This window comes from Salvelinus fontinalis, chromosome 23 (assembly GCF_029448725.1).
Source record: "Salvelinus fontinalis isolate EN_2023a chromosome 23, ASM2944872v1, whole genome shotgun sequence".
Classification (NCBI taxonomy): Eukaryota; Metazoa; Chordata; class Actinopteri; order Salmoniformes; family Salmonidae; genus Salvelinus; species Salvelinus fontinalis.
Window position 1 is genome coordinate 39,176,227 of NC_074687.1, and position 18,572 is coordinate 39,194,798.

The window sequence follows — 18,572 nt, forward strand, 5'->3', positions numbered from 1 at the left end:
CTTGAAAATGGAAGACCATGTCAATCCATTCTATCGACTTAATATGTATTCCAGTATTGAATTAAGTCAAACAGCACAAATATCAACTCATATAAACAGAATAATTGTCTCACTCTCAGAAGGAATGTTGTTTTCTAATCTCAATGTCTATGATGTGAGTAGTCCTTGAGGGTCTTTGGTCTGGCTCTGTGCAGGCTAGCGAGGTTGTTCAGGGTTTGGCTGGCTCCCATGAGATGTTGCCATGACATCAATGTGGAAAGTGCTTTCTCTCTCCTGCTTATTATTGGTTGACTTGAAATGGTTTTTTTTCCATTTTATTTAGATGAGCTTAAAGTGATGGTTCTATTTATAAGGTAAGGGAAAGGGGGATACCTAGTCAGTTGTCCAACTGAATGCATTCAACTGAAATGTGTCTTCCGCATTTAACCCAACCCCTCTGAATCAGAGAGGTGCGGGGGGCTGCCTTAATCGACATCCACGTCTTCGGCGCCCGGGGAACAGTGGGTTAACTGACTTGCTCAGGGGCAGAATGAAAGATTTTTACCTTGTCAGCTCGGGGATTCGATCCAGCAACCTTTCGGTTACTGGCCCAACCCATCTATGTCTTGTAGTTTATTTTGTGTCACTGGAAATAAATTACTAGGATCTGACATGAACAGTTAGTTACTGGAGCCCAGCCCACATAAACATATTGCCCTGGAAATCCTGCATTTTACTACTGTTAATAACTCTGAAGGTGATAGATACAGTACCATAATTATGCCAACTATAACCTATAACCATAATTATGCTATCTCATTTGATGTACTCTCATTGGTAATGGGCGTGCATACTTATGTTTTCGTTTGGAAGTGAATTTTTTCTCAATTTGTTTTGATTCCAAGGAAAATAAAGAGCACCTCTTTTCCTATTCCTACGAGTTTGGGGATGTCACATTTCTCTGAATAAATTCTCAACAAATGATTTCCAGCATGCAGTTAATCTGCTCATTATGCCTGCCATCACTATGGCAACCAGTTTTATTGTGGGGGGAAACTCTTTGGTAAATTGTCTACCATTGTGGTGTATGTTTTTATTTTGTCAGATCATTAGTCAGAAATGTTGTAATACTGTCAAATTAATATATATATTTTTACAGTAAATGTGTGAATCATCAAGTTTTGATTTAGCATAACCACATCATTAAAACAATCATTATATTTATATGAGTATAACTATGTGATCATATTTTTGCATCCCCCTACATTAAACATCATGGACTGTATTCGATTTTCATTTACAGTAGACATTCTAGTGACAAAGAAAATCATGTGAGTAAAATGATGATGTTCTGTATATGTCTGGTGGTGATGACTCTATTTCTATCTCCGAGACGGCTTGCAGGAGTCCGTATCCATTAGGATGGAGTTGGCTAATTAGGCTAAATTTAGCCTTTGAAATGTGAGAGCTGCATATCGTTTTTAGCCTACAAAGGCTATGTTTTAATTTGGTCTATTTAGATTATTTCTAGTACAAATAAAATATATCTTCAAGTTGAAATCTTTTCTTTCTTGCACTCTCATTTCAGATGAATATAATTAGATTTGCACTGTCTACCTACAACTCCATTGTAACCTGCTTTATGAATTTTCCCAAATAACAGAGCAATGTTTTACATGTGAAAATGCTTGAAGATCTCAGCAGATCCTACTATATATAAATCATAAGGATGTCTGCCTAACATGGTCCAACACCACCTTGGCTCCCTCCGCTTGTATGAGAGATGAAAGCATCTATGTCTCTGTGAGGAGCCTTGGCAGTTCAGTCTCTGCCAGAGCTAGGGCTTATGCAAACTTTTAGGTAGCATGGGAAAATGCACCCATAAATAAAATATGCTTTTATGAATAATTTGGCTGAGGATTGTGATTGACAACTAGGGTGAAAGTACCTGATTATGCCTCCACAGTGCATGACTGGGATTACACCAACAAGTTTAGCTGTATGTGCATCATTCGGTTGACTAATTATGGCAGACAAAAGGGATTGATATACAGTGAACACCTTCCTAATATTGAGTTGCCCCCCCTCCCAATGTTGACTCCAATGCTTCCCACAGTTGGGTGGATGTCCTTTGGGTGGTGGATCATTCTTGATACATGCAGGAAATTTTTTGAGTGTGAAAAACCCAGCAGCGTTGCAGTTCTTGACACAAGCCGATGCGCCTGGCACTTAGTGTTCAAAGCACTTCAATATTTTGTCTTTCCCATTCACCCTCTGAATGGCACACATACACAATGCATGTCTCAATTGTCTCAAGGCTTAAAAATCCTTCTTTAACCTGTTTCCTCCCCTTCATCTACACTGATTGAAGTGGATTTAACAAGTGACATCAATGAGGGATCATAGCTTTCACCTGGATTCACCTGTCATGGAAAGAGCAGCGGTTCTTAATGTTTTGTACACTCAGTGTATGTTGTCGGACTAATGTCAGATGAATTCATGTGCTGCTTCTTGCAAGCATCAACTCAACGCAAAAGTATCAGCTTTTGCCTTTTAGTAATACTATAACATTTTATGAATACATGTTTAAAAGAGGAAATGTAAATAATACAATTACCTGCTTTTTTATACACAAACTGCCTTTGAAAATAACCAAACAATAACCAACCATATTGGGTGCATACAACATAATGTTATTTTATTTACCCATCATTGAATTGTAATGACAACATCCCCCTTAGCAACTCTGAACTAATACTATTTGGAGTTGTATGTCGATACATTATCGATGTTATGAAATGGAACAGAGCAGCCCAGTTTGATATAATATCACCCTAAACATCCTAATGCTTGGCATTAGCCTCTATCTCACTTATCCCTGGAACTGCATTGATAAAAGACAGCGCTGGCGTTTCCTCTATTGTTCTGTGAGGAGGAGGAGGAGATAGATCAATGGTCCCTGTGCTAGCTGCAGCAGGCAGGCAAGCTCCCTCCGTGTACAGCAGTGGGCTGGTCTGACTCCCTCCTTTCCTTTCATGTGTGTGGAGCAGTCTGCGGCCTCAGGCAACTGCAAGTTAACAAATGTACAGAGCGCATTTCGAAAGTCTGATTTGCATAAATCTGTAGATGTGCTACATTTCCTTAAATGGATTCCTTTGTGTTTAATTGGTGCATGGTTCCTTGTGCACGTGACTTTCCAATTATCTTGGACTCTTTGTTGTTCTCCTTTTCAATTTAATTTGACCATGATCTGACCATGGATAAGTAAGTATGTATATTATGTAGATGTAGATTATATCATTTTGTTATTGGTGCCTCAGAAACGTTGAGTGTTTGAATATAAATATGCCCTCTCCACCTAAGAGGGCATATTTAAATTATTTCATAGTTAGTATGTAATGCATATCATTTGATTTTGTGTGCAGATTGATATACCGACAGTTTAGGACTATAAGGTTCTATCTGCAAAAGATGATTCTGAGATAATTGGCTTTAATGTTCCGAACCCTCATTGATTTGAATGGTGTCAAAAAAAAATATCTTGTAATTCTTTTGAACTTAACAACATGAATTTGGGTATTTAGAGTACTATACAGAGGAGAAAATTGAACAGAACAAGGCTATGTCAATAACTCAATTTGGACAAAATTACCTTGAGCATTCTCTTATTCCTGAACCCATGATTATGAGAGAGAGAGCTAGTCCCCTCTGACCCCCTCACCAAACATATTCCTCTGTGGCCTTTTCATGTATAATTTATTTTTAAACAGTGCCATTGAATGTGAAATCCATCAGTGTTGTGTTTATGTTCCCTCTGCCACATGCTCGGTTGCAGGAATCCTCCGTCGACATCATCTGTAGATCTATAATCATCCAGGCCACAGCTTCTCCTCAGGGAGCCCAGCTGAGACCCTGCTTGCCTCTAAAGGTTGCTGTTTATGGCCGTGTCTCACACCAGTGATTTATGAGGTTAAGCCCAACCTTGGACTGCTAACATGGCAGAAGATCTTTAGTGGTTTAGGGTTGTTCTTCTTCTTCTTCTTCTTCACTGTGCAATCTCATTGTATGGCTTTAATGGCCCTAGTCGCCCAGACAGTCTGGCTATTGGCACATAGCTGAATCTCCCACAAGACAAAAATCAGCCTAGCCATCTGGGTTGCGTGGATGTTTGCACAGTGCTGTATGATGACAATTAAAACACTAGCACTTTGGAATGAGACGCCATATTGAGTGTTAGCTAAGACTGGCGAGGTCCTCTCCCCAGGCTTCAGAGAGAGAGAGAGAGAGTGAGAGAGAGACAGGAGTGTGTCCCAAATGACACCCTATTTCCTATGGGCCCTCGTCAAAAGTAGTGCACTATGTAGGGAATAGGGTGCCATTTGGAACGTAGGCTGTGGTGTCTAAAGTCAGTTCCCTTGTCTCTAGCTTCACAATATCAGAAATACACTGCCCACTCCCTGCACCAATGTCCATTATTAACCTGGTCTCAGAGCATTTCATATGATTCTGTATGTAAATCCGAGGCATGTTGAGTTTCGTATGGTATGTATTCATTTGTGGATGTCCATCACCCGTTTCATATGATATGTTTAGCATTACAATTCATATTATATGTTACGAATTTGCTAAACGTACAATATGTTTTGAATTTGCTAAACGTATGAAATGTTACGAATTCTAGCTAGGTGGCTAACGTTAGCTAGCTCACTAACATTAGCAAGGCTAGGGGTTAGTGTTAAGTTTAGTAGTTAGGGTAAATGGTTAAGGTTAGGTTAAGGGTTAGCTAAAAGCGTTAAGGTTAGGGTTAGGGGAAGGGTTAGCTAAGTAGTTGCAAAGTAGCTAAAAAGTAGCAAGTAGTTGAAAAGTTGCTAATTAGCTAAAATGATAAACGTTGTCTGTGATGATATTCAACCTTGCAACCTTTGGGCTGCTAGACATTTGCGTTATATGCCTACCCATCCACCCCAACCAACCACCTTCCTTTCGTTTTTACCTTACATAACCATCTGTCTTATGTAACCATATCAAACATAACATATCATACTAAAATGAGTGTCACGGATTTATGTACAGAATAATACAAAATGCTCTGAGACCAGGTTGCTCCTATTGTAGTGTATTTGTATTTATTAAGGATCCCCATTCGCTGCTGCCAAGTCAGCAGCTACTCTTCCTGGGGTCCAGCAACATTAAGCCAGTTATATACAATTTAAAATATTACATCACATTACATTTCACAACACTTTTCACAACACATTAAGTGTGTTCCCTCAGGCCACTACTCTACGATTTAATATCTACAATACAAAATCCATGTGTAGGAGTGCATGTCTTATCCGTGTATGTTTGTGTGTCTGTGCCTGTGTGTTTCTCTTCACAGTCCCTGCTGTTCCATAAGGTGTATTTTTATCTGTTTTTAAAATCTGATTCTACTACTTACATCAGTTACCTGATGTGGAATAGAGTTCCTTGAAGCCATGGCTCTTTGTAGTACTGTGCGCCTCAGTCTGTTCTTAACTTGGTGATTGTGAAGAGATCTGGTGGCATGTCTTGTGGGGTATGCATGGGTGTCTGAGCTGTGTGCTAGTAGTTTAAACAGACACCTCGATGCATTCAGCATGTCAACACTTACAAGAACAAGTAGTGATGAAGTCAATTTCTCCTCCACTTGGAGCCATGAGCGATTGACACGCATATTATTAATGTTAGCTCTCCGTGTACGTTTAAGGGCCACCCGTGCTGCCCTGTTCTGAGCCAATTGTAATTTTCCCGAGGTCCCTCTTTGTGGCACCTGACCACACGACTGAACAGTAGTCCAGGTGCGACAAAACGAGTGCCTGTAGGACTTGCCTTGTTGATAGTGTTGTTAAAAAGTCAGAGCACCGCTTGTTAGCTACTGTTGTATCAACATGTTAGGACCATGACAGTTTTTTGCTCAATTTCTTGCTCAATTTGCTCAATATCCACATAATTTATTACAAGTTTTAGTTGAGGTTTAGGGTTTAGTGAATTATTTGTCCCAAATACAACGCTTTCAGTTTTTGAAATATGTAGGACTAACTTATTCCTTGCCACCCATTCTGAAACTAACTGCAGCTCTTTGTTAAGTCTTGCAGGGATTTCACTCGCTGGAGTAGCTGATGTGTATAGTGTTGAGTCATCTGCATACATAGACAGACTGGCTTTACTCAAGGCCATTGGCATGTCATTAGTAGAGGTCGACCGATTATGATTTTTCAACTCCGATACCGGTTATTGGAGGACCAAAAAAAGCCGATACCGATTAATCGGACGATTTTTATTTATTGATTTGTAATAATGACAATTACAACAATACTGAATGAAAACTTATTTTAACTTAATGTAATACATCGATAAAATCAATTTAGCCTCAAATAAATAATGAAACATGTTCAATTTGGTTTAAATAATGCAAAAACAAAGTGTTGGAGAAGAAAGTAAAAGTGCAATATGTGCCATGTAAAAAAACTAACGTTTAAGTTCCTTGCTCAGAACATGAGAACATATGAAAGCTGGTGGTTCCTTTTAACATGAGTCTTCAATATTCCCAGGTAAGAAGTTTTAGGTTGTAGTTATTATAGGAATTATAGGACTATTTCTCTCTATACCATTTGTATTTCATATGCCTTTGACTATTGGATGTTTTTATAGGCACTTTATTATTGCCAGTGTAACAGTATAGCTTCCGTCCCTCTCCTCGCCCCTACCTGGGCTCGAACCAGGAATACATCGACAACAGCCACCCTCGAAGCATCATTACCCATCGCTCCACAAAAGCCGGGCCCTTGCAGAGCAAGGGGAACAACTACTCCAAGTCTCAGAGCGAGTGACGTCACCGATTGAAACGCTATTAGCGCGCACCCCGCTAACTAGCTAGCCATTTCACATTGGTTATACCAGCCTAATCTCGGGAGTTGATAGGCTTGAAGTCATAAACAGCTCAATGCTAGAAGCATTGCGAAGAGCTGCTGGCAAACGCACGAATGTGCTGTTTGAATGAATGCTTACGAGCCTGCTGCTGCCTACCATCGCTCAGTCAGACTACTCTATCAAATATCAAATCATAGACTTAATTATACCATAATAACACACAGAAATACGAGCCTTAGGTCATTAAAATGGTAGAATCCGGAAACTATCATTTCGAAAACAAAACGTTTATTCTTTCAGTGAAATACGGAACCGTTCCGTATTTTATCTATCGAGTGGCATCCCTAAGTCTAAATATTGCTGTTACATTGTACAACCTTCATAGTTATATCATAATTATGTACAATTCTGGCAAATTAATTACGGTCTTTGTTAGGAATAAATGGACTTCACACAGTTCGCAACGAGCCAGGCGGCCCAAACTGCTGCATATACCCTGACTGCTTGCACGGAACGCAAGAGAAGTGACACAATTTCCCTAATTATAAGAAATTCATGTTAGCAGGCAATATTAACTAAATATGCAGGTTTAAAAATATGTACTTGTGTATTGATTTAAAGAAAGGCATTACATTTACATTTACATTTAAGTCATTTAGCAGACGCTCTTATCCAGAGCGACTTACAAATTGGTGCATTCACCTTATGACATCCAGTGGAACAGCCACTTTACAATAGTGCATCAGATCTTTTAAGGGGGGGGGGGCAGAAGGATTGCTTTATCCTAGGTATTCCTTGAAGAGGTGGGGTTTCAGGTGTCTCCGGAAGGTGGTGATTGACTCCGCTGTCCTGGCGTCGTGAGGGAGTTTGTTCCACCATTGGGGAGCCAGAGCAGCGAACATGTTGTTGAGCGATTGATGTTTATGGTTAGGTTTTGTGCAACGACAGTGCTAAATCATCACCCGTTTGGCAAAGTAGGCTGTGATTCGATGAGAAATTAACAGGCACCGCATCGATTATTTGCAACGCAGGACACGCTAGATAAACTAGTAATATCATCAACCATGTATAGTTAACTAGTGATTATGTGAAGATTGATTGTTTTTTATAAGTTTAATGCTAGCTAGCAACTTATCTTGGCTTCTTTCTGCCCTCGCGTAACAGGTAGTCAGTCTGCCACGCAGGCTCCTCGTGGAGTGCAATGTAAGGCAGGTGGTTAGAGCGTTGGACTAGTAACCAGAAGGTTGCAAAAACAAATCCCTGAGCTGACAAGGTAAAAATCTGTCGTTCAGCCCCTGAACAAGGCAGTTAACCCACCGTTCCTAGGCAGTCATTGAAAACAAGAATGTGTTCATAACTGACTTGCCTAGTTAAAAAATATTTTATTTTTTAAAGCAGCCAAATCGGTGTCCAAAAATACCGATTTCCGATTGCTATGAAAACTTGAAATCGGCCCTAATTAATCGGCCATTCCGATTAATCGGTCGACCTCTAGTCATTTAGTAAAGATTTTAAAAAGTAAGAGGCCTAGACAGCTGCCCTGTGGAATTCCTGATTCTACCTGGATTATGTTGGAGATGCGTCCATTAAAGAACACCCTCTGTGTTCTTTTAGACAGGTAACTATTTATCCACAATATAGCAGGGGATGTAAAGCCACAACACAAGTTTTTCCATCAGCAGATTGTGATTGATAATGTCAACAGCCGCATTGAAGTCTAACAAAACAGCTTCCACAATCTTTTTATCATCAATTTCTCTCAGCCAATCATTGGTCATTTGTGTAAGTGCCGTGCTTGTTGAATGTCTTTCCCTATAAGCGTGCTGAAAGTCTGTTGTCAATTGTTCTTACAGTAAAATAGCATTGTATCAGGTCAAACACAATTTTTCCCAAAAGTTTACTAAGGGTTGGTAACAGGCTGATTGGTCGGCTATTTGAGCCGGTAAAGGGTCTTTACTATTCTTGGGTAGGGGAATTACTTTTGCTTCCCTCCAGGCCTGAGGGCACACACTTTCTAGTAGGCTTAGATTAAAGATATGACAAATAGGAGTGGCAATATCGTTCGCTAATATCCTCAGTAATATTCCCAGTTGTCAGACCCTGGTGGCTTGTCATTGCTGTTAGACAGCAATAATTTTTTTATCCTCTTCCACACTCACTTTACGGAATTCAAAATGTATTCAAAATTCTTTCATAATTTGTTAATTTATACTTGGATGTGTAGTGTCAGCGTTTGTTGCTGGTATGTCATGACTAAATTTGCAAATCTTGCCAATTAAAAAATCATTCAAGTAATTTGCAATATTAGTGGGTTTTGTGATGAATGAGCCATCTGATTCAATGAATGATGGAGTGAGTTTGCCCAAAAATTCATTTAAGGTGCTCCAAAGCTTTTTACTATCATTTGCTATCATCTATCTTTGTTTCATAGTATAGTTTCTTCTCTTTTTATTCAGTTTAGTCACATGATTTCTCAATTTTAAGTACGCTTGCAAATCAGTTGTGCAGCCAGACTTATTTGCCATTCCTTTTGCCTCATCCCTCTCAACCATACCATGTTTTATTCCTCATCAATCCATAGGGATTTAACAGTTTTTCAGTCATTTTCTTAATGGGTGCATGCTTAAGTGTAACTGGAATAAGCAATTTCATAGAAGTGCAGCGTCTGGTTGCTACTCATTACACACCACAGACTCAAAAATATGATTTACATCAAAAACATAAGAATCACTACAAAACTTATTGTATGACCTCTTATACACTATATTAGGCCCAGCCTTTGGAACTTTGGTTTTCATAGATATGGCTATTATATTGTGATCACTACATCAAATGGATTTCGGATACTGCTTTAAAGAAAATTTCTGCTGCATTAGTAAAGATTTGATCGATACATGTTGATGATTTAATTCCTGTGCTGTTTGTAACTACCCTGGTAGGTTGACTGATAACCTGAACCAGTTTGCAGCTGTTTCTTGAGTGGGCAGCTTGATGAAAGCCAGTCAATATTTAAATCACCTATGCAACAGCATCACCACTACTACACTGTCAAGGGATCTAGAGAGACTGTGCATATGATTTTCAATAGAGTAAAACCTGAAATATGGGCTCCTGCTAATGCTTTTTTCAGCCCTTGATTCGTTTAAAACGATCAGCAAGAAGCACAAACTCAAGGTGGAGATGTGCATGTAGGCTTTATAAACTATGTGCAGGATAAAACATATTAATCAGATACAATCTCAGTCACAGCTCAGCCAATGCACACAATGTTGGCTTTAAGATTTAAGATAATTACACAGGAATGCCTATTTGACCCTGTGTTTATGATGAACAACAGGTATGTGTTTATGGAGGAAATATGACTCTAGGACAGTATAATTAGTTATTCACCAATGCATGAGATACAGTAAATATGTTAGGGGATATTTTTTCAAAATGTTTCTTCAATTATATGTCCTATTTTCTAGTATCATGTCTTGACTGAGCATTCTGGGTCAGACATGTCATTAGCATATGACCTCAATACAACAGCACAGCTTGGGCACAGATTATTAAAATATATAGTTTTGTATGTTTATTTTCATGCCTGCTGTCACAAACTTGCTTCATCAAAATCAAAATGCCTCTTGCATATCAGACAATGTAGGTCAATAGCCGTGGTGCAATGGTAGTGTTTATAACAAAAGGCAATCTCTCTAGCTTATGTTTTGCATATAGCTACGTAAAGTATGTGATACCCATAAGAGAAGGATACAACAGAATACAGATAAGGTACTGCATTCCATTTAGATAATTATGGATATTTAGTTCGAGAAGAAGTAAGGGGAAAATAGTACGGAGTAAAAGTATACTGATTAAAAATATAAACGCGACATGCAACAGTTTCTAAGATTTGACTGAGCTACATTTCATATTAGGAAATCAGTCAATTTCAATAAATTCATTAGGCCTTAATATATGGATTTCACATGACTGTGCAGGGGTGTAGCCATAGGTGGGCCTTGGAGGGCATAGGCCCACCCAGTGGGGAGCCAGGCCCAGCCAATAAGAATACGTTTTTCCCCACAAAAGGGCTTTATTACAGACATCTTATCTTGGCAAATGATAAATGCTCACTAACAGGGATGTAAAAACTAAATGTGCACAGAATTTGAGGGAAATAAAATTTCAGAGATTTTTTATTTCAGCTCATGAAATATGGGACCAACACTTTACATGTTGCATTTATATTTTTGTTCAGTGTACAGTGCATTCGGAAAGTATTCAGACCCCTTGACATTTTGTTACATTACAAACTTATTCCAAAATTGATGAGGGGAAAAAACAATTTAATCAATCTACACACAATACCCCATAATGACAAAGCAAAAAAAGGTTTAAAAAAGAAAAGAAAAGCTGAAATATCACATTTACATAAGTATTCAGACCCTTTACTCAGTACTTTGTTGAAGCACTTTTGGCAGCGATTATAGCCTCGAGTCTTCTTGGGTATGATGCTACAAGCTTGGCACACCTGCATTTGGGGAGTTTCTCTCATTCTTCTCTGCAGATCATCTCAAGCACTTTCACATTGGATGGGGAGCGTCGCTGTACAGCTATTTTCATGTCTCTCCATAGATGTTCGATCGGTTTCAAGTCCTGGCTCTAGCTGGGTCACCCAAGGACATTCAGAGACTTGTCCCCAAGCCACTCCAGAGTTGTCTTGGGTTTGTGCTTAAGGTCATTGTCCTGTTGGACGGTGAACCTTCGCCCCCGTCTGAGGTCCTGAGCGCTCTGGACCAGGTTTTCATAAACGATCTCTCTGTACCTTGCGCCATTCATCTTTCCCTCGATCCTGACTAGTCTCTCAGTCCCTGCTGCTGAAAAACAGTCACACAGCATGATGCATCCGCCACCATGCTTCACCGTAGGGATGGTGTCAGGTTTCCTCCAGACGTGATGCTTGGCATTCAGGCCAAAGAGTTCAATTTTGGTTTCAACAGACCAAAGAATATTGTTTCTCGTGGTCTAAAAGTCTTTAAGTGCCTTTTGGCAAACTCCAAACGGGCTGTCATGTGCCTTTTACTAAGTAGTGTTTTATGTCTGGCCACTCTACCATTAAGGCGTGATTGGTGGAGTGCTGTAGAGATGGTTGTCCTCCTGGAAGGTTCTTCCATCTCCACAGATGAATTCTGGAGCTTTGTCAGAGTGACCATTTGGTTCTTGGTTACCTCCCTGACCAAGGCCCTTCTCCCCCGATTGCTAACTTCGGCCGGGCGGCCAGCTCTAGGAAGAGTCTTGGTGTTTCTAAACTTCTTCCATTGAAGAATAATCGAGGCCACTCTGTTCTTGGGGACCTTCAATGCTGCAGAAATGTTTTGTTACCCTTCCCCCGATCTGTGCCTCCACACAATCCTGTCTCGGAGCTCTACGGACAGTCCTTTCAACCTTGTGGCTTGTTTTTTTGCTCTGACATGTACTGTCAACTGTGGGATCTTACCAAGTCATGTCCAATCAATTGGATTTCCCACAGGTCGACTCCAATCAAGTTGTAGAAACATCTCAAGGATGATCAATAGGAAGAGGATGCACCTGACCTCAATTTCGAGTCTCATAGCAAAGGGTCTGAATAATCATGTAAATACGTTTTTGAATTTTTAATTTATACATTTTTCTAAAACTTCTAAAACCTGTTTTCACTTTTTCATTATGGGGTATTGTGTGTAGATTGATGAAAACATTTAGTTTTAATCCATTTTAGAATAAGGCTGTAACCTAACACAATGTGGAAAAAGTCAAGGAATCCTTTCTGTATATTCTCACTAGATTTTTATGCTGTGTGCTATTTATCATTCATAAATGTCTTTTTTATTTTGAGAAGTCACCAACTAACTATACCTAACCTACTGTCATTGAAGTATCCACTGTTATTAAAGCATTAGAGCAATGCTGAAAGAATGACATTAAACTTGCATGTCTTGTGATACATCTGGTCCAGCTTGAGTTGATTTACTCTAATCTAGTGTTGGAGAGCTCAGCAGCTCACGGATCGCTATCAATATGCATAACCGCTGGGCTTGTTCACAATGTGCACTGTGGCTGGTATGTTAATCACTTGTACCAAAGCAGCCACGTCTCTTAAAGCCCAGAATGACTTCTCGCTGCGTTCACAATGTATAAAAACCTCCTTCAGACTAATACGGTCTCATAAATGATGTGTTACATAAAACATATGCTAGTTAACACAAAGGGATCTACTGTAACACAAAGGGATCAACAAATAGGCTCGAAAACCCGACCCAAGGCAACACAGTGACCAGGGTCTGGTTTCAATTATGAACTGTTTTGGCATAGAGGACGAATCAACATAGGGATCAACTGTAGCCTCCTGTCAACAGAGGTCCTCCTCAGTCTCTGTATAATAGCGAAATGACTCAAGCATCGTGGTTCACGTCGAAGAGCCGCAGTTCAAATTGTAAAGGTGACACGCCTCACTGTAGATACTGTAATGGTCTGTCTGGGGTTGGTGAGTTCATCTTGTGCCAGGACTTGATTTAGGCTACTTGTCACAGCAGAGTGGAAGATAAGTCCTCTGGGAGGAGGAGAGGAGAGGGTAGGAGGAGGGCAGCAGAATCTCTGTCAAGGGAAAGTCCAGTAGGTTCAGCGAGGACACATGTGAGGCAGCCGACTGCCGCTACCTGGGAGGAATGGCTGTTGGGTTTTAATGGTTCATAAATAAAACAATGTAATCCCGTCACATTGTCAAAAAACATGCTCGTCACACTGAAACTGCCCACTAAACATCGGCATTTGCCAGATGCACTGGGGATTTAATGTACATTATGCACTGTGTATAAGGCACTCGCCCAATTTGTTACATGTCTTCATCTTGGAATACACATTTCCTCAGCAGAGGAGTAAGTAGAATGTGTTTGTGCGTGCAATGAAGTAGATTTATTGACCTTTGTCGTAACTTTGGCTCTGTATGTTTGTCTTTTGTCTGCAATCAGCCACGTTAGTGGTTGTGCCACGTTCCTTAATACGCACTGCTGCAGAGTTGATTCTATTTCCCTGCTGGCTGTAAAGCAGTAGATTAGGCCAACGCTATTGGAGGAAGTGCAGTGCTTTAATTGAGTGTGAGAATGATATCATTCCTCTTTCACTTCACTGGCCGTGGCCACACTTACAATCACCAGGACTTCCTGGGATAGGAAGTGGTTGTACTATAATCACTTCAATGGGGATAACTATTTCATAGATATACAGGCTGTGGGTCATATACTGTGATCCCTATGTAACCTACGTTTAATTAGCTTGTATGTGGTAATTCCCTTTTGTCTGAGGCATACATCATTTTTCCATGAATAGAAGACTTTTAAAATAAGCACAAAGAATGTTCTCATGCTGGATTTGTCACTTCTTGGAGATTTTGCTTCTAATGTCGATGTTGTGAACCACACAATGGTTTCTCCTGTGGTTTTAAGCCTTGTGCCCATTAATCGAACTGGGTTATTGTGCTGTGCCTGAAATCAAATCTTTCTCTTCCTCTCCCTGTCCCTCTCTCTCCTCTTTATTCTCGCTCACTCACTCACTCACTCACTCACTCACTCACTCACTCGCTCGCTCGCTCGCTCGCTCTAACTCTCTTCCCCCTCCCCTTCACCATTCTCGCTCCTTCAGCATCTCTCTCTCTCTCTCTCTCTCTCTCTCTCTCTCTCTCTCTCTCTCTTCTCTCCCTGGCTCATGCTGGTAAAATTATCTGCAGACAGCAGGAGCAGAGGCACGCCTGACTCTCTCTCAGACATACCACCCATGTGATCTCACAGGCTGCCTCCCTCTGCTCCAGTCAGGCTCCAGCCTTTCAGCCGGCAGCAACTAATGAGTCTTTGTGTGGCTAGGGTGAATGAGAGAGAGAGAAGGAGGGAAGGGAGAGGGAGAGTTAAAGAGAGGCACCTATTGTCATTTAACAATAAAGCATAAAGGAAGGGAGAGGGAGAGTTAAATATTGTCATTTAACAATAAAGCATATGGTACCGGCAGTGGCAGTCAGGGCTGGGAAATGTACAAGTCTCTGTGTGTCTCCCAATCCCTCCCTCTCACCAGGTTCTCATGCCCTCAGAGTACTGGGGTCGCAGCAAGTCAGTGGACTAAAGCAAAATGGGAGCTTATCATTTATCATGTTTCACCTCTTTCTAAGTGCTTCATTTAGATTTTGCTCCCAAGTGTCACGTTAAGAAAGGGTGCCAGAGGAGTCGGGAACACGCCAGTGGACACAGGTCAGTGGTTTCTTTCAGGGCTGGCACAAAGTGCCCTGTTATGTATATTTCATTTTGCAGGGCTGATGTGTGACGACTTGCTACAGATGCTGGGGCTTGTTAGTATTGCTTGGGAACGAGAGCTTTCGTTGTGACTCTCTCTGTATGGCAGGTCCGCAGCGTGAGGCTTGTGTGTCACCTCTGTGTACAGTGATAGGTGAACCTTACGGGAAACATGATCTGTTTTGATTCAGAATATACGTGTGTCACATAGGGCTGTGGATGCAGTTCCTAAAGGAATACAGTTGGTTCGTACAGTGTGTGTGTGGGCTCAGTGAAGCCAGCACAGGGAGGGGCTTTGCAAGCAGACTTTTGCTGCATTATTCCCACCCAGCATTTTCTCTTGCACCATGGTGTATGCCCAGCCTAGCCATGATTAGTTGGAACACAACAGTGGAGGAGACAAAGAAATGTAGAGGAGGAACTAGCTCTGCTCTCTGGCTTGTGCTGCTAAGCCCTGAAGAAGTGAAGTCTGCTTACATTAACCACTGAGTTGCATTTGATGTCATGCCTATTCACTGTGTCAAGGAGATGTTACCCTATCCAGATTGGATCGGTCTATTTTAGGACAGCTACAATATGAAATGAGACGTGTAGCATAATCCTTGTTCGTACAGAAAACGATATGCATTGATTTGGATTTTGAGTGTAGCTATAACCATCATATTCCATTTTTCTTAATTGTGTGCCTCAAATCTTCCTCTTTAAACTATACTGCGATAATGTGTTGTCAGGTGTAGTCATACTATGATATTTATGTTTCACAGACATGAGGACTGGAGCAGAATCACTTTCAGACATGAATTCACTTTCTGCTCATATGTTGGCATTGCCATGGAAACCACTTTGGCTATCATAGCATATTGCAGCATCTGCTGAGGGCTAAGAATACGAATGGATTTCCAACAATGGGGAACTAATTAAAATGATTACAAAATAGACTTGGGCCATCCCATGTGGAAAATAGAACTAAATTGTCTGTACTATTTTGTATTCTTCCTGAATTACAGTGAGGATTGTCCAGCTGCCCATTATGACAACTGTAGAAAAGGAGGTACTAAGTATCTAATGCATTTAAAAATGTAATTCCATTGGTTATAGGCTACATAAAAATGTAATTCCATTGGTTATAGGCTACATAAACATGTAATTCCATTGGTTATAGGCTACATAAACATGTAATTCCATTGGTTATAGGCTACATAAACATGTAATTCCATTGGTTATAGGCTACATACACATGTAATTCCATTGGTTATAGGCTACATACACATGTAATTCCATTGGTTATAGGCTACATAAACATGTAATTCCATTGGTTATAGGCTACATAAACATGTAATTCCATTGGCTATAGGCTACATAAAAATGTAATTCCATTGGCTATAGGCTACATAAACATGTAATTCATTGGCTATAGGCTACATAAAAATGTATTTGCATTCAGGCAGTCTCTGATAGCTGTATTATTTGTACAACCTTTAATGCTAAATGATGAGGGCCAGTAACCATTTTAGACTGATTCAATATTTCATTAACGGTACCAACAGGAAACGCTGATATGTTTTGGTTCAAAATATGTAGAGTTTGTTTTAATCCTCCGCATCTGCGGTGGAAGCTGGCCGAGCTACAGCAGTGTTTGTCAGAACATAAGACATCCCGAAAATGTGTCTTCTCACGAAAACGTCTGTGGCGTCCGAACCGTTTGGGCTACAAACTAATATGACCACTCTATGGACAGATGAGACTCTCACTGGACACCGTTACCGGTTGAAATGTTTTTATGGAAGTGCGGAGGTAGTGTGCCCCAAAATAAAAAGCGTTAAATATGTGTGTTCCCCCCAAAAAACAAATCATTAGCTTTCTTATATATAGGAAATACACGTTAAATCCTTATTCCTCATTATTTATTTTTTATCTGTCTGTTTGGCCATTTATGAATGTGTTATTCAATGCATTTCTATGGTCTATAGTAGTAATGATTAATATTTTTCTTCAATACCTACAGGGGTCCTAAAATTCAAAACCAAACAAACAATTCCATATGTTAGCTTTAGTGCATTTGAATGATTGGTCTACTGTGCAGAGGGACAGACAATCATTCAAATGGGTGTCCTGATGCCAAACATTGAGCATTCCACAGCGCTAAGTACTGTAGTGTAGGTTGGATCTCCTCCAGGTGCAAGCAGACCCATGTCACAGTACAACCACAGACACTTGGGAACAATGGTCCTTTGGCAGAGGCGTGATTTCTCTCCAGGTTCCACCACACTGGGTGCGTCCCAAAGGGCACCTTAATCCCTATATAGTGCAAAAGTAGTGCACAATATAGGGAATATAGTGCCATTTGGGACGTATGTGAAGGTAGTGCGCTACGTAGGGGCGCATACACTGTCCTTGAGGCAGCAGCAGTATTTGCATGTGTAATGAGTTGATAGCAGAGAGCGGCTCCAGATGAATGGGCACCTCTCTCTGAATGGAACTCCACCACAAGCTGCTCGGGCTGATACTGGGACTGAGACTGAAGCTGAACACTGTTTCTTTATTCCCGCGTCAAAAACAAAGAGGAGTCGGAGAGTGATGAATAAAAAAGTATACCAATTACATTTAAGGACCAAAACATTGACAGCTGTGCCATACAGATTGCAAAATAGTTGGGAAGAGATTTCAGATGTAAAATGTATTTCATGGCACATGGTTTATGAACTGGCACACAAAACGAAGGCGGATTCAAAACCTAGAGTTTTTCCATTTAATTTATCATACAAAATTCTTGCAACCAATATAATGTATATATATGGGGATACAACCATCGCAGCTCTGCAGATTTTGCTGTGAAGAGACCGAATCATTAGATAATTTGTTTTGGTAATGTCCATAAGTAGCTTGTTTTTGGTCGCAGGTTCAGGAATGGCTGAAGAATTGCAACATTTACCTGGAGTTAACTCTGCAAATAGCACTGCTGGGTGATCTGAAAAGTCAGTGTCAATATATAAGTAATATTATAATACTCTTAACATTTTTGTCTATCTTTAATTTATCATCTGTAGAATCTATGAGAATAGAAATGTTCAGAACTTTTGTGAAACATCACAGCACAGTTGAAAAATATATGACAAATAGAAATCAAACCTGGATGGTGTTCAGGGATAGATGGGAGGGGTTGAGTTGAGCTGAAGGATGGGACTAAAAACAAACAAGAGATAACTATTGTAAAATATACTGTGTCCATAAAACGTATATAGTATGTATAAGCTGGAAGTAGAAGCCTAAGTGGTGTTGTCAATTAATTTACTCCAATTAGGGGAGCGGTGGTAGGGTTAGGGGAAAATAATAAAGGAATATATATATATATATATATGGCAAATATACAATATATGGAATTGGAAATGATGCAGACAATTACAT

The 18,572-nt window shown here is 40.2% G+C and overlaps 1 protein-coding gene across 7 annotated transcripts in view; it reads left to right on the forward strand.

Annotated features, from left to right (window-relative positions):
* The window catches only part of LOC129821305 (cysteine/serine-rich nuclear protein 3-like), a 37,640-nt gene that overhangs the window by 3,521 nt on the left and 15,547 nt on the right, over positions 1-18,572 (forward strand). For 4 of the 7 annotated variants that reach the window (XM_055878815.1, XM_055878811.1, XM_055878816.1 and 1 more), the window contains one exon: positions 15,047-15,125. The exons of 2 other annotated variants lie outside the window; for them this stretch is intronic. The gene's annotated coding sequence lies outside the window, so the exon portion shown is untranslated. Of the gene's footprint in view, positions 1-14,591; positions 15,126-18,572 lie in introns of those variants that run through there. One more of the 7 variants, XM_055878814.1, reaches the window with a different exon arrangement.